The following is a 12,898-nucleotide window of genomic DNA, read 5'->3' on the forward strand; positions in this document are numbered from 1 at the left end:
AGATAAATAGATAGATGATAGATAGATAGATAGATAGATAGATGATAGATAGACAGATAGATAGACATATAGATAGACAGATAGATAGATAGATAGATAGATAGATAGATAGATATGCAAGCATGTGATTAAACTTGGTTATTATGTCAAATTAATGTTTTGAGCAGCTGCTAATCTGACTGCATATCTTCAGCACGCAGAGGAAGAGGAAGCACAGCGATCACAAAAGACACGGAGGATATGAAACCTTCATCATCATCATCATCATCTGTAAATATGACCGTCACTATGAAGTGAAGCTCCAGTCAGCATCCAGGATGAGTGTGTGTGTGTTTCAGTGTCTGGATGACAGATCTGAGATCAGTAAACAGCCGTTTGCAGCTTTCTGCACCCCGCTGTAATTTCAGACTCCAACACAAAAGAAAAATCCATCTCTGCCGACTTCCTGAGGCTCATCATGCCAGAGTGTAAACACACTCACACACACACACACACACACACACAGACTCTCACTCACACACACTCACTCACTCACACACACACACACACACTCACACACACACACTCACACACACAGAGGGGCGGGACGCAGGTAAAGCGCCGAGAGCTCACCTGTAACATCACTCAGGTGTGTGTGGAGATACACAGACAGGAGAACCGGCTCCTCTTCCTCTCAGGTAAGACACGTCCAGTCTCCTCAACACCAGCTGCTTTTGTTTCATTGTGCCTGCAATAAATTAAAACTAGTTTATGCTGATCAGGTTTCAACTTTAACAATGACAGATCAATTCAGCCGTCTTTTAAGAATGAATCTGTATGAAACATTTAACAGATGTTTGTGCAAAACAAGATGCTTCTGCATCTAAATATCTAAACTACTTTAATACTGCATTATATTTCGATTTAAGTGATCAGTATGTAAATATAATAATATAAAATATAATAAAACTATATATAAAATATATTGCACACTATGCTTTTGTGCTTATTTAATTATTTATTTTATACAAATTTAATATTTTTTTTTATTGTGTGCATAAATGTGTGTACACTGCTTTGCATATAACAAAAATTATGTGTAGATTTTAAAATCGAATAAAAAGTTGAGCACAAAAATTAAATATTATACATAGAAAATATATGTATATGTTTTTGTGTTTATATTAAATTTTAATATTTTTTTTTATTTTAAGAAAAATTTGCATTTCATTTGCAGTTGCATTTAACTGCCTATATTTTATTTTACAATAACTGAATAATTATTTAAAAATAATTTATTAAGTCGTTACCTTTAAATATTTATATTTGCGTTATTTGATATTTATCAATGTCTGAATAATAAAGAATATTATGTTTTAACTGGTGCTGCAAATTCCGAATTATTGAATATCTTTGTTTGAATGTTTTCTGCAAAAGTTGCATCAGCTAATTTGATAATGAAGAGCACCAGGATTGTTTTTCTTTGTAGTCTTCAACATGCTTTCATTCATATTATCTCCACTGCTTCCATTTTTTCTCGTTAATACGTCCAATTTGACACCACTTCACAGCTGAGGGGATTTCCACTGAGAGACCGATTACACATCATTTAATGCTTCGCCTCAAGCTCCAATACGGACAAGCGCAGAGATGTCTTTAAATTGGAAACACATTGAGGGATTAGATCAGTCGTTTATTTTTCTTTCAGAGACCTGATTCTTTGTCTCAGTTGTAGAGCACCTTCTCCTTTCCTCCTGTAACTCTTGTGTTGTACACAATGTTGTGAATTAGAGACGGATTACTGACACACTGCCGCACGCTTTTATCTGACACACTAATGCAAGCATGCAGTCGTAGTACATACTTTACCTGTGGGTGTATCAAACCTCTATTAACTTCAGATTTCTGTAAATAAATTAGATGCGTTATTATTTGGCTAACATATCGTTATTTTAACTGAGTGAAATGCAACAGGCATTTGCATTCACAGACTATGTTTTGGGTCTTTTCGTCTGTGTTTTATGTCAAATCCGTGTTAATTGCAAGGACCGTCCGCGGGTTTATCCCACGTATTTGAACCTCAGACTAAACTGTTATTATGTTAATCTGGAGTGTGTTTGAAGTCTTCTGGTCTAAACTCTCGTCTGTCTCTCACGAAATCCCTCACAGGGCTTTCAAAGAGCAGCAGAAGCCGTTTTCTGGGATTTAAACGGGGAAGAAGACGATGCTTCCTCACCTCAGGAAACACACGTTAATCCGCCGGTCTTAGAGACACTTCCTTGGGCGTGGCTTTTGTCTACGAATGAACAAACAGAACCAACTCCAATAGAAGCCCAGATTCGCGTGCCTCATCTAAACATGGACGCGTCCCTCCAGGACTCTCATTGCCATTTGGCCAGGAGCAGCAGGTATTGTGCGCCCCCTGGTGGTTACAGAGGGAATGACGTACATGGCAATCACGCGTTGCCACTGTTCTTATACCCGACCCACGTTGATCAGCGAGTCTATGATAGATCCTACTGCGGCGGTGCATCGCTGCTTTCGTACCTGCCGCCGTTCCACGGCAGCTTCGGCGTCTATGAATGTCCCTTTGAGCCCGCCTTCATCCAGAAACGCAACGAGCGGGAACGCCAGCGCGTGAAATGCGTGAACCAGGGATACGCCAAACTACGCGACCACCTGCCTAACGGGACCACGGACAAACGGCTGAGCAAAGTGGAGACGCTGCGCGCGGCCATACGCTACATCAAGTACCTGCAGGATCTGGTGGAGAACGCGGGCAGGGCGGAACAGAACGGAGGAGCGTCGCCGCTTTCCGTTTCTGAATCATCTTCTGAGGAGTCTGTCGGGAGTTAAAGACGTACAGAAAACATTGTTCAAACGACTTTTATCTCGCTACTCCAAAACAATGCTCAAACCCTGAGCGGTTCTCAGATAATAGCGTACACTCTAATAAATGCTGGGTTAAATACAACCCAGTTGCTGGGTAAAATATGGATATACCCAGCGACTGGGTTGTTTTCAACCAACAGTTGTGTTAAATGTTTAACCCAGCCTTCTGGGCAGTAACCCAACCGCTGGGTCAAAACAACCCATTCGCTGGGCTTGTCCATATTTTACCCAGCGACTGGGTTGTATTTAACCCAGCATTTTTTAGAGTGTATGTTTCAATAATGCAAAAGCACAATTTGTAATTCAAAAAGAGCTATCCAGGAAATGTGCAAATAATTACAGAAGTTTATTGAAGTTTGGTGTTCAATAAAGTAATGAAATCTTCTGAAATGAGCTGAATATGGCTCAAGAGTGGCGTTTTGGTGGCTAGCGTGACGTAGTGTGTTTTCAGACTGGGACATGAGGACGCAGGGGTCACGACGCCCCAAAACAGCCTTGAAATCAACACGACACCCTGTTTCTGCTGTTGAATTCTCATGTGGTCATGTGAACTGTGATTTTTACAATTTTTTTTTAAATTCAAATAAATCTTAAATTATACTTGGAATGGGGCTGTTTTTACTTAGACATACATAGTTTGTTGTTTGTCATCTTGTTTCTGTGTGTTTTTTTAAATAATGTTCATAAACCCAGTTGTTGCCTTAAATTCTTTAAGTTTAATCAAATTGGTTGCACATGTCATTTCATCTGTAGTTGAGTCCCCAAAATGTTGCAATTGGTTAAATTTTTAAGCACTGAAAAATATATTTTGCCATAACGTATTGATCATTTTTACAGTGCAAATAAACATAAATCAAATGTATAAATAATAGTAATAATAATTCAAATTGCTCATAAATAATGCAAAATCACAATGATTCATCTGTTAGCTGATAGGTTTGGCAACTCAGTGATGTCACAAAGCCCAAATAGAACAAGCCAATGAGAACACTCCAAAAGTCTTGACTGTGTGAATGTCCTGCCTCTTTATCTATGTCTCTGTGACCACGACTATGTCATGCTCTGTTGTCCCCGAACACACACACTTAAAGTGTCAGACAGCTGCAGTACTAACCAAACAAGAGCAGAGCGAGTGAGAGACATAGACTGAGGGACAGACAGACAAAGAGAGCGGATGGTGGGGACACGTTCATTTTTGATCCCTCCTCTTCCTCAGAAGCCTGCATCAACATCGTAGAGTGGAAGTATCCTTTAACGAATCAGAAAATATGCTTTTAATTACAATGATAAATATAAAATATGTCTATAAAATATTTGATTTGCTGCTTAAGAAATTTGCTGTTCATTTCTTATTATCAGTGTTGCAAACAGTTGTGCTTCTTCACATTTTTGAGGAAACTGTGATATGTTTTAATTTTTCAGGATTCTTTAGGCAGTAAAGCTCAAAAGAACAAAAATATTTTGTAACATTATAAATGTCTGTACTGTCACTTTTTTGATCAATTTAATGCGTCCTTGATTAATAAAAGTATTAATTTATTTTATTTTATTTATTTGTAATTCATTTATTTTATTTTATTTATTTTTAATTATAGCATTAATTTATTTTTTAAATACTTTTCCTAAACTTTTGAAAAGTTGTGTATCATGTTTCTACAAAAATATTAAGCAGCTGTAAAAAAACAAGTTTTAAAAAATTATATATAAAATATATTCTAATATAAAATGAATGCAAAATTTATTAGAAATCAATTAAATTAAATTCAATCAAAAATAAAGTTGTTTTCCTGCATTAAAATTTTAAAACTTTTATAGATCAGCAATCTTAAAGGATTTCTCAGCTATGCTTCGGTTAAGTAGCGACTTCAATCTCCAACAATAAAAACAAACACAAATTAGACTACTTCTTACATTCTGTAACATACTAAAAAAACATCTTAAATTACTGACTTTACCATTTAAAGTCATTCATTATAAGAGGTGCCAAGGGTTCAAAAAAGCAACTATGAGATGATAGCTATTAATGAGCTCATTCTCTCTTGAGCGTGTGTGTAGAGGTGTGGAAATGGAAAAGCGCTCTGATATTATGAGAGAACAGCTGCTCTGTCCTCCAGCTCACTAAATACAGACATGCTAAGCTCAGAGAATGCTAGCACACACACACACCAACATGCTGAGCCCGCAGTCATCAACACACGGACACATCGTTCATTACTGCAGGAATATATCTATAATTTTAAGAGTTTTACACTCATAAATAAACAATAATTTTATGTTGGCTGATTATTGCAGGTGTTTTTTTCCCTTGAATGTATCTCTCAGACCATTTGAAATCATCATTCCCCTCACCATCTTTACAAACTGTGTAGCTCTGGCCGTTTTTACTCCTCCTTAAGACACCCCCAACCTATAGACCACACCCTCATACACTCCCTCAACATATAAAGCCCTCACCAATACCTGTATACTCTGCCTTAAGACACACCCACAACATATAGACCACGCCCTCATACACTCCCTCAACATATAAAGCCCTCACCAATACCTGTATACTCTGCCTTAAGACACACCCACAACATATAGACCACGCCCTCATACACTCCCTCAACATATAAAGCCCTCACCAATACCTGTATACTCTGCCTTAAGACACACCCACAACATATAGACCACGCCCTCATACACCCCCTCAACATATAAAGCCCTAACCAATACCTGTAGACTCCGCCTTAAGACACACCCACAACCTATAGACCACGCCCTCATACACTCCTTCAACATATAAACCCCTCTCCAATACCTGTAGACTCCGCCTTAAGACACACCCACAACCTATAGACCACGCCCTCATACACTCCTTCAACATATAAACCCCTCTCCAATACCTGTAGACTCCGCCTTAAGACACACCCCCAACCTATAGACCACGCCCTCATACACTCCCTCAACATATAAACCCCTCTCCAATACTTGTAGACTCCTCCTACAGACACACCCACAACCTATAGACCACACCCTCATACACTCCCTCAACATATAAAGCCTTGCCCAATACCTGTAGATTCTGCCTTAAGACACACCCCCAACCTATAGACCACACCCTCATACACTCCCTCAAAATATAAAGCCTTGCCCAATACCTGTAGACTCCGCCTTAAGACACACCCACAACCTATAGACCACGCCCTCATACACTCCTTCAACATATAAAGCCTTGCCCAATACCTCTAGAGTCTAGACTCTGCCTTAAGACACACCCCCAACCTATAGACCACGCCCTCATACACTCCCTCAACATATAAAGCCCTCTCCAATACCTGTAGACTCCGCCTTAAGACACACCCACAACCTATAGACCACGCCCTCATACACTCCCTCAACATATAAAGCCTTGCCCAATACCTGTAGACTCCGCCTTAAGACACACCCCCAACCTATAGACCACGGCCTCATACACTCCCTCAACAAATAAAGCCCTCAACAATACCTGTAGACTCCGCCTTAAATAAAATAATTTGTTTTGCTGAAATTATGGCAAAGATAAATGTGTATTTAGAAGGTAAATAGGGTCCATTCTGATTTCAGATTGATTTAAACGAGGAAAAAAAAAAACATTAAAAAAATGCTTAAGAAAGTTTTTAAATAAAATAATACGTTTTGTTGAAATTATGACAAAGATAAATGTGTGTTTGGGTCCACTTTGATTTCAGGTTGACTTTAAATGAGAAACAAAAAAAACACCTTAAGAAGTTGTTGCTTGTTGCATTAGAATTTGTTTCTTTGCAATTATGAAGACGACGAAGATTAAAGTGTATTTAGAAGTTAAAAGTTAAAAATTTTGATTTCAGACTTATTTTAAATGAGAAATAAAGTAAAAATACTACAATCAATCGACACTGCTTCTCAACAGACATTTTTCAGCTGTATATGAAATAGAATAATGTAGGGTGGGACATGCACCTATCCGGCAGAAATGGCCTGGATGGTGAGAAGTGATAATAATGTATATTCTCTCAACTTCCAGCAGACGTGAACTCCGTTTCCCATCATGCATCAGTGCATCCAGACAGTACTCATGTTTTCATGTATTCTTCTGGTTTTGTTCCTCAGGCTCTGACCTCCGGAGGTTTGGAGAGTCTAGCCAGCGTCTGGCGTTTCGTGTCCGTGACGAAGGCAGAGATGGCTGAGGCCCTTCACGTGGATCTCGCCGTGCTGAAGAGGAAACCAGCAGCCGTTCTTAATCAACGTAAAGCACAGTGTGTGCTGAGGAAGAGGAAGATGGCATTACACACTGCCAGGTGTAACGCTCATCAGAAAGCATTAATCAGGACTGATATTACTGTGAGGACTGTTTTATGAGCAAGTGTTCAAACATATCCATATTAAATACATGCATACATCCGTAAAAGGACTGACAATAGGTTGGAGATATATATATATATATATACACTGCCGTTCAAAAGTTTGGGATCAGTAAGATTTTTATTATTTTTTAAAGAAGTCTCTTCTGCTCATCAAGGCAGCATTTATTTGACCAAAAATACAGAAAAAATCTGAAATATTATTACAATTTAAAACAGCTGTTTTCTATTTGAATGTGTTAAACTGTAATGTATTCCTGTGATGCGCAGCTGTATTTTCAGCATCATTACTCCAGTCTTCAGTGTCACATGATCTTCAGAAATCATTCTAATATGCTGATTTGTTATCAATGTTAGAAACAGTTTTGCTGCTTAATACATTTTTTTGGAACCTGTGAGATTTTTTCAGGATTCTTTGATGAAGCCTTAAGACACACCCCCAACCTATAGACCACGCCCTCATACACTCCCTCAACATATAAAGCCTTGCCCAATACCTCTAGAGTCTAGACTCTGCCTTAAGACACACCCCCAACCTATAGACCACGCCCTCATACACTCCCTCAACATATAAAGCCTTGCCCAATACCTCTAGAGTCTAGACTCTGCCTTAAGACACACCCCCAACCTATAGACCACGCCCTCATACACCCCTTCAACATATAATCCCCTATCCAATACCTGTAGACTCCGCCTTAAGACACACCCACAACCTATAGATCATGCCCTCGTGCACCAACTCAACATATAAAGCCTTACCCAATACCTGTAGACTCTGCCTTAAGACACACCCACAACCTATAGATCATGCCCTCGTGCACCAACTCAACATATAAAGCCTTACCCAATACCTGTAGACTCTGCCTTAAGACACACCCACAACCTATAGATCATGCCCTCGTGCACCAACTCAACATATAAAGCCTTACCCAATACCTGTAGACTCTGCCTTAAGACACACCCACAACCTATAGATCATGCCCTCGTGCACCAACTCAACATATAAAGCCTTACCCAATACCTGTAGACTCTGCCTTAAGACACACCCACAACCTATAGATCATGCCCTCGTGCACCAACTCAACATATAAAGCCTTACCCAATACCTGTAGACTCTGCCTTAAGACACACCCACAACCTATAGACCACGCCCTCATACACTCCCTCAACATATAAAGCCTTGCCCAATACCTCTAGAGTCTAGACTCTGCCTTAAGACACACCCCCAACCTATAGACCACGCCCTCATACACTCCCTCAACATATAAAGCCTTGCCCAATACCTCTAGAGTCTAGACTCTGCCTTAAGACACACCCCCAACCTATAGACCACGCCCTCATACACTCCCTCAACATATAAAGCCTTGCCCAATACCTCTAGAGTCTAGACTCTGCCTTAAGACACACCCCCAACCTATAGACCACGCCCTCATACACTCCCTCAACATATAAAGCCTTGCCCAATACCTCTAGAGTCTAGACTCTGCCTTAAGACACACCCCCAACCTATAGACCACGCCCTCATACACCCCTTCAACATATAATCCCCTATCCAATACCTGTAGACTCCGCCTTAAGACACACCCACAACCTATAGATCATGCCCTCGTGCACCAACTCAACATATAAAGCCTTACCCAATACCTGTAGACTCTGCCTTAAGACACACCCACAACCTATAGATCATGCCCTCGTGCACCAACTCAACATATAAAGCCTTACCCAATACCTGTAGACTCTGCCTTAAGACACACCCACAACCTATAGATCATGCCCTCGTGCACCAACTCAACATATAAAGCCTTACCCAATACCTGTAGACTCTGCCTTAAGACACACCCACAACCTATAGATCATGCCCTCGTGCACCAACTCAACATATAAAGCCTTACCCAATACCTGTAGACTCTGCCTTAAGACACACCCACAACCTATAGATCATGCCCTCGTGCACCAACTCAACATATAAAGCCTTACCCAATACCTGTAGACTCTGCCTTAAGACACACCCACAACCTATAGACCACGCCCTCATACACTCCCTCAACATATAAAGCCTTGCCCAATACCTCTAGAGTCTAGACTCTGCCTTAAGACACACCCCCAACCTATAGACCACGCCCTCATACACTCCCTCAACATATAAAGCCTTGCCCAATACCTCTAGAGTCTAGACTCTGCCTTAAGACACACCCCCAACCTATAGACCACGCCCTCATACACTCCCTCAACATATAAAGCCTTGCCCAATACCTCTAGAGTCTAGACTCTGCCTTAAGACACACCCCCAACCTATAGACCACGCCCTCATACACTCCCTCAACATATAAAGCCTTGCCCAATACCTCTAGAGTCTAGACTCTGCCTTAAGACACACCCCCAACCTATAGACCACGCCCTCATACACCCCTTCAACATATAATCCCCTATCCAATACCTGTAGACTCCGCCTTAAGACACACCCACAACCTATAGATCATGCCCTCGTGCACCAACTCAACATATAAAGCCTTACCCAATACCTGTAGACTCTGCCTTAAGACACACCCACAACCTATAGATCATGCCCTCGTGCACCAACTCAACATATAAAGCCTTACCCAATACCTGTAGACTCTGCCTTAAGACACACCCACAACCTATAGATCATGCCCTCGTGCACCAACTCAACATATAAAGCCTTACCCAATACCTGTAGACTCTGCCTTAAGACACACCCACAACCTATAGATCATGCCCTCGTGCACCAACTCAACATATAAAGCCTTACCCAATACCTGTAGACTCTGCCTTAAGACACACCCACAACCTATAGATCATGCCCTCGTGCACCAACTCAACATATAAAGCCTTACCCAATACCTGTAGACTCTGCCTTAAGACACACCCACAACCTATAGACCACGCCCTCATACACTCCCTCAACATATAAAGCCTTGCCCAATACCTCTAGAGTCTAGACTCTGCCTTAAGACACACCCCCAACCTATAGACCACGCCCTCATACACTCCCTCAACATATAAACCCCTCTCCAATACTTGTAGACTCCTCCTACAGACACACCCACAACCTATAGACCACACCCTCATACACTCCCTCAACATATAAACCCTTCCCCAATATCTGTATTCTCCTCCTAGACACCCCCCCAACCTATAGACCACACCCTCATACACTCCCTCAACATATAAAGCCTTGCCCAATACCTCTAGAGTCTAGACTCTGCCTTAAGACACACCCCCAACCTATAGACCACACCCTCATACACTCCCTCAAAATATAAAGCCTTGCCCAATACCTGTAGATTCTGCCTTAAGACACACCCCCAACCTATAGACCACACCCTCATACACTCCCTCAAAATATAAAGCCTTGCCCAATACCTGTAGACTCCGCCTTAAGACACACCCCCAACCTATAGACCACGGCCTCATACACTCCCTCAACAAATAAAGCCCTCAACAATACCTGTAGACTCCGCCTTAAATAAAATAATTCGTTTTGCTGAAATTATGGCAAAGATAAATGTGTATTTAGAAGGTAAATAGGGTCCATTCTGATTTCAGATTGATTTAAACGAGGAAAAAAAAAAACATTAAAAAAATGCTTAAGAAAGTTTTTAAATAAAATAATACGTTTTGTTGAAATTATGACAAAGATAAATGTGTGTTTGGGTCCACTTTGATTTCAGGTTGACTTTAAATGAGAAACAAAAAAAACACCTTAAGAAGTTGTTGCATTTGCTGAAAGAATTTGTTTCTTTGCAATTATGAAGACGACGAAGATTAAAGTGTATTTAGAAGTTAAAAAGGGCCAGTTTTGATTTCAGACTTATTTTAAATGAGAAATAAAGTAAAAATACTACAATCAATCGACACTGCTTCTCAACAGACATTTTTCAGCTGTATATGAAATAGAATAATGTAGGGTGGGACATGCACCTATCCGGCAGAAATGGCCTGGATGGTGAGAAGTGATAATAATGTATATTCTCTCAACTTCCAGCAGACGTGAACTCCGTTTCCCATCATGCATCAGTGCATCCAGACAGTACTCATGTTTTCATGTATTCTTCTGGTTTTGTTCCTCAGGCTCTGACCTCCGGAGGTTTGGAGAGTCTAGCCAGCGTCTGGCGTTTCGTGTCCGTGACGAAGGCAGAGATGGCTGAGGCCCTTCACGTGGATCTCGCCGTGCTGAAGAGGAAACCAGCAGCCGTTCTTAATCAACGTAAAGCACAGTGTGTGCTGAGGAAGAGGAAGATGGCATTACACACTGCCAGGTGTAACGCTCATCAGAAAGCATTAATCAGGACTGATATTACTGTGAGGACTGTTTTATGAGCAAGTGTTCAAACATATCCATATTAAATACATGCATACATCCGTAAAAGGACTGACAATAGGTTGGAGATATATATATATATATATACACTGCCGTTCAAAAGTTTGGGATCAGTAAGATTTTTATTACTTTTTAAAGAAGTCTCTTCTGCTCATCAAGGCAGCATTTATTTGACCAAAAATACAGAAAAAATCTGAAATATTATTACAATTTAAAACAGCTGTTTTCTATTTGAATGTGTTAAACTGTAATGTATTTCTGTGATGCGCAGCTGTATTTTCAGCATCATTACTCCAGGCTTCAGTGTCACATGATCTTCAGAAATCATTCTAATATGCTGATTTGTTATCAATGTTAGAAACAGTTTTGCTGCTTAATACATTTTTTTGGAACCTGTGAGATTTTTTCAGGATTCTTTGATGAATAAAAAGTAAAAAAAAAAACAGCATTTGTTCAAAATAGAAATCTTTTGTAACAATATACACAACCGTTCAAAAGTGTGGGGTCAGTAATTTGTTTTTGTAAAGAAATAGTTTTATTCAGCATGGATAAAAAGTGACGGTACATTGTTAAAAATATTTCTTAACCCTGTTCTTGCCATGAAAATACACCTTTCTTTATCTTTTTCACCTTTTATTTCATTTGTCATCTTATTATTTTATTAATCTGATTTCTGATATCTGTTCTTAATCTCCCTTCAAATGTTTATAAATTTGTTTATATGCCTATTTTTGTATTGATTTTACCTGTTCTTGCCATTAAAATAGGCTACATTTAAAAAAAAAATGTAATTACTCTAATTATTTGCTCATCTTTAAACTTGTTTGTTAATTTGTTACATATATTCTATTTTAACTATGCATGTGTGTGTATCTCTCTCACTTTAAACATGAGTTAATTTGAATCATAGGGTCTCCAAACTGGCTCCTGAGGGCCGCTGTGCTTTAACTCCAACTCTAATCAAACACTAAACTGGTTCAGGTGTGTTTGATTGAACTCTGCAGGACAGCGGCCCTCAGGAGCCAGTTTGGAGACCCCCAGCAGAGGATGTTATATAGGATGACTGAACGTTTCTGAGCTCTCCTGGTCCTCAGAGATCAGCGCTGTGCTTTTATTGGATTAACGTTGGTTAATCCGTGTGCACCGTATGGAGTCTCCGGGACCTGCGTGCAGGACGGTTCTGAATGTTTTCATGGCAGACTCTCCGGTGAGTAACAAATATTCTATAGCTTCATTAACATAGAAATCTACATTTGTGACCCTGGAGCACAAAACCAGTCATAAGGGTCAATTTTTTGAAATTGAGATGTATGCATCAGCTAAA

At 40.0% G+C, this 12,898-nt stretch overlaps 1 long non-coding RNA gene across 1 annotated transcript in view; it reads left to right on the forward strand.

Annotated features, from left to right (window-relative positions):
* The first annotated feature begins 12,609 nt into the window (after positions 1 to 12,609).
* The window catches only part of LOC107698291 (uncharacterized), a 1,389-nt gene continuing 1,100 nt past the window's right edge, over positions 12,610 to 12,898 (forward strand). The window contains exon 1 of the long non-coding RNA XR_001635330.1: positions 12,610 to 12,781. This is a non-coding gene — a long non-coding RNA (uncharacterized LOC107698291). The remainder of the gene's footprint in view (positions 12,782 to 12,898) is intronic.

Source organism: Sinocyclocheilus anshuiensis, unplaced genomic scaffold (assembly GCF_001515605.1).
Source record: "Sinocyclocheilus anshuiensis isolate Anshui unplaced genomic scaffold, SAMN03320099.WGS_v1.1 scaffold2216, whole genome shotgun sequence".
NCBI classification, from domain to species: domain Eukaryota; kingdom Metazoa; phylum Chordata; class Actinopteri; order Cypriniformes; family Cyprinidae; genus Sinocyclocheilus; species Sinocyclocheilus anshuiensis.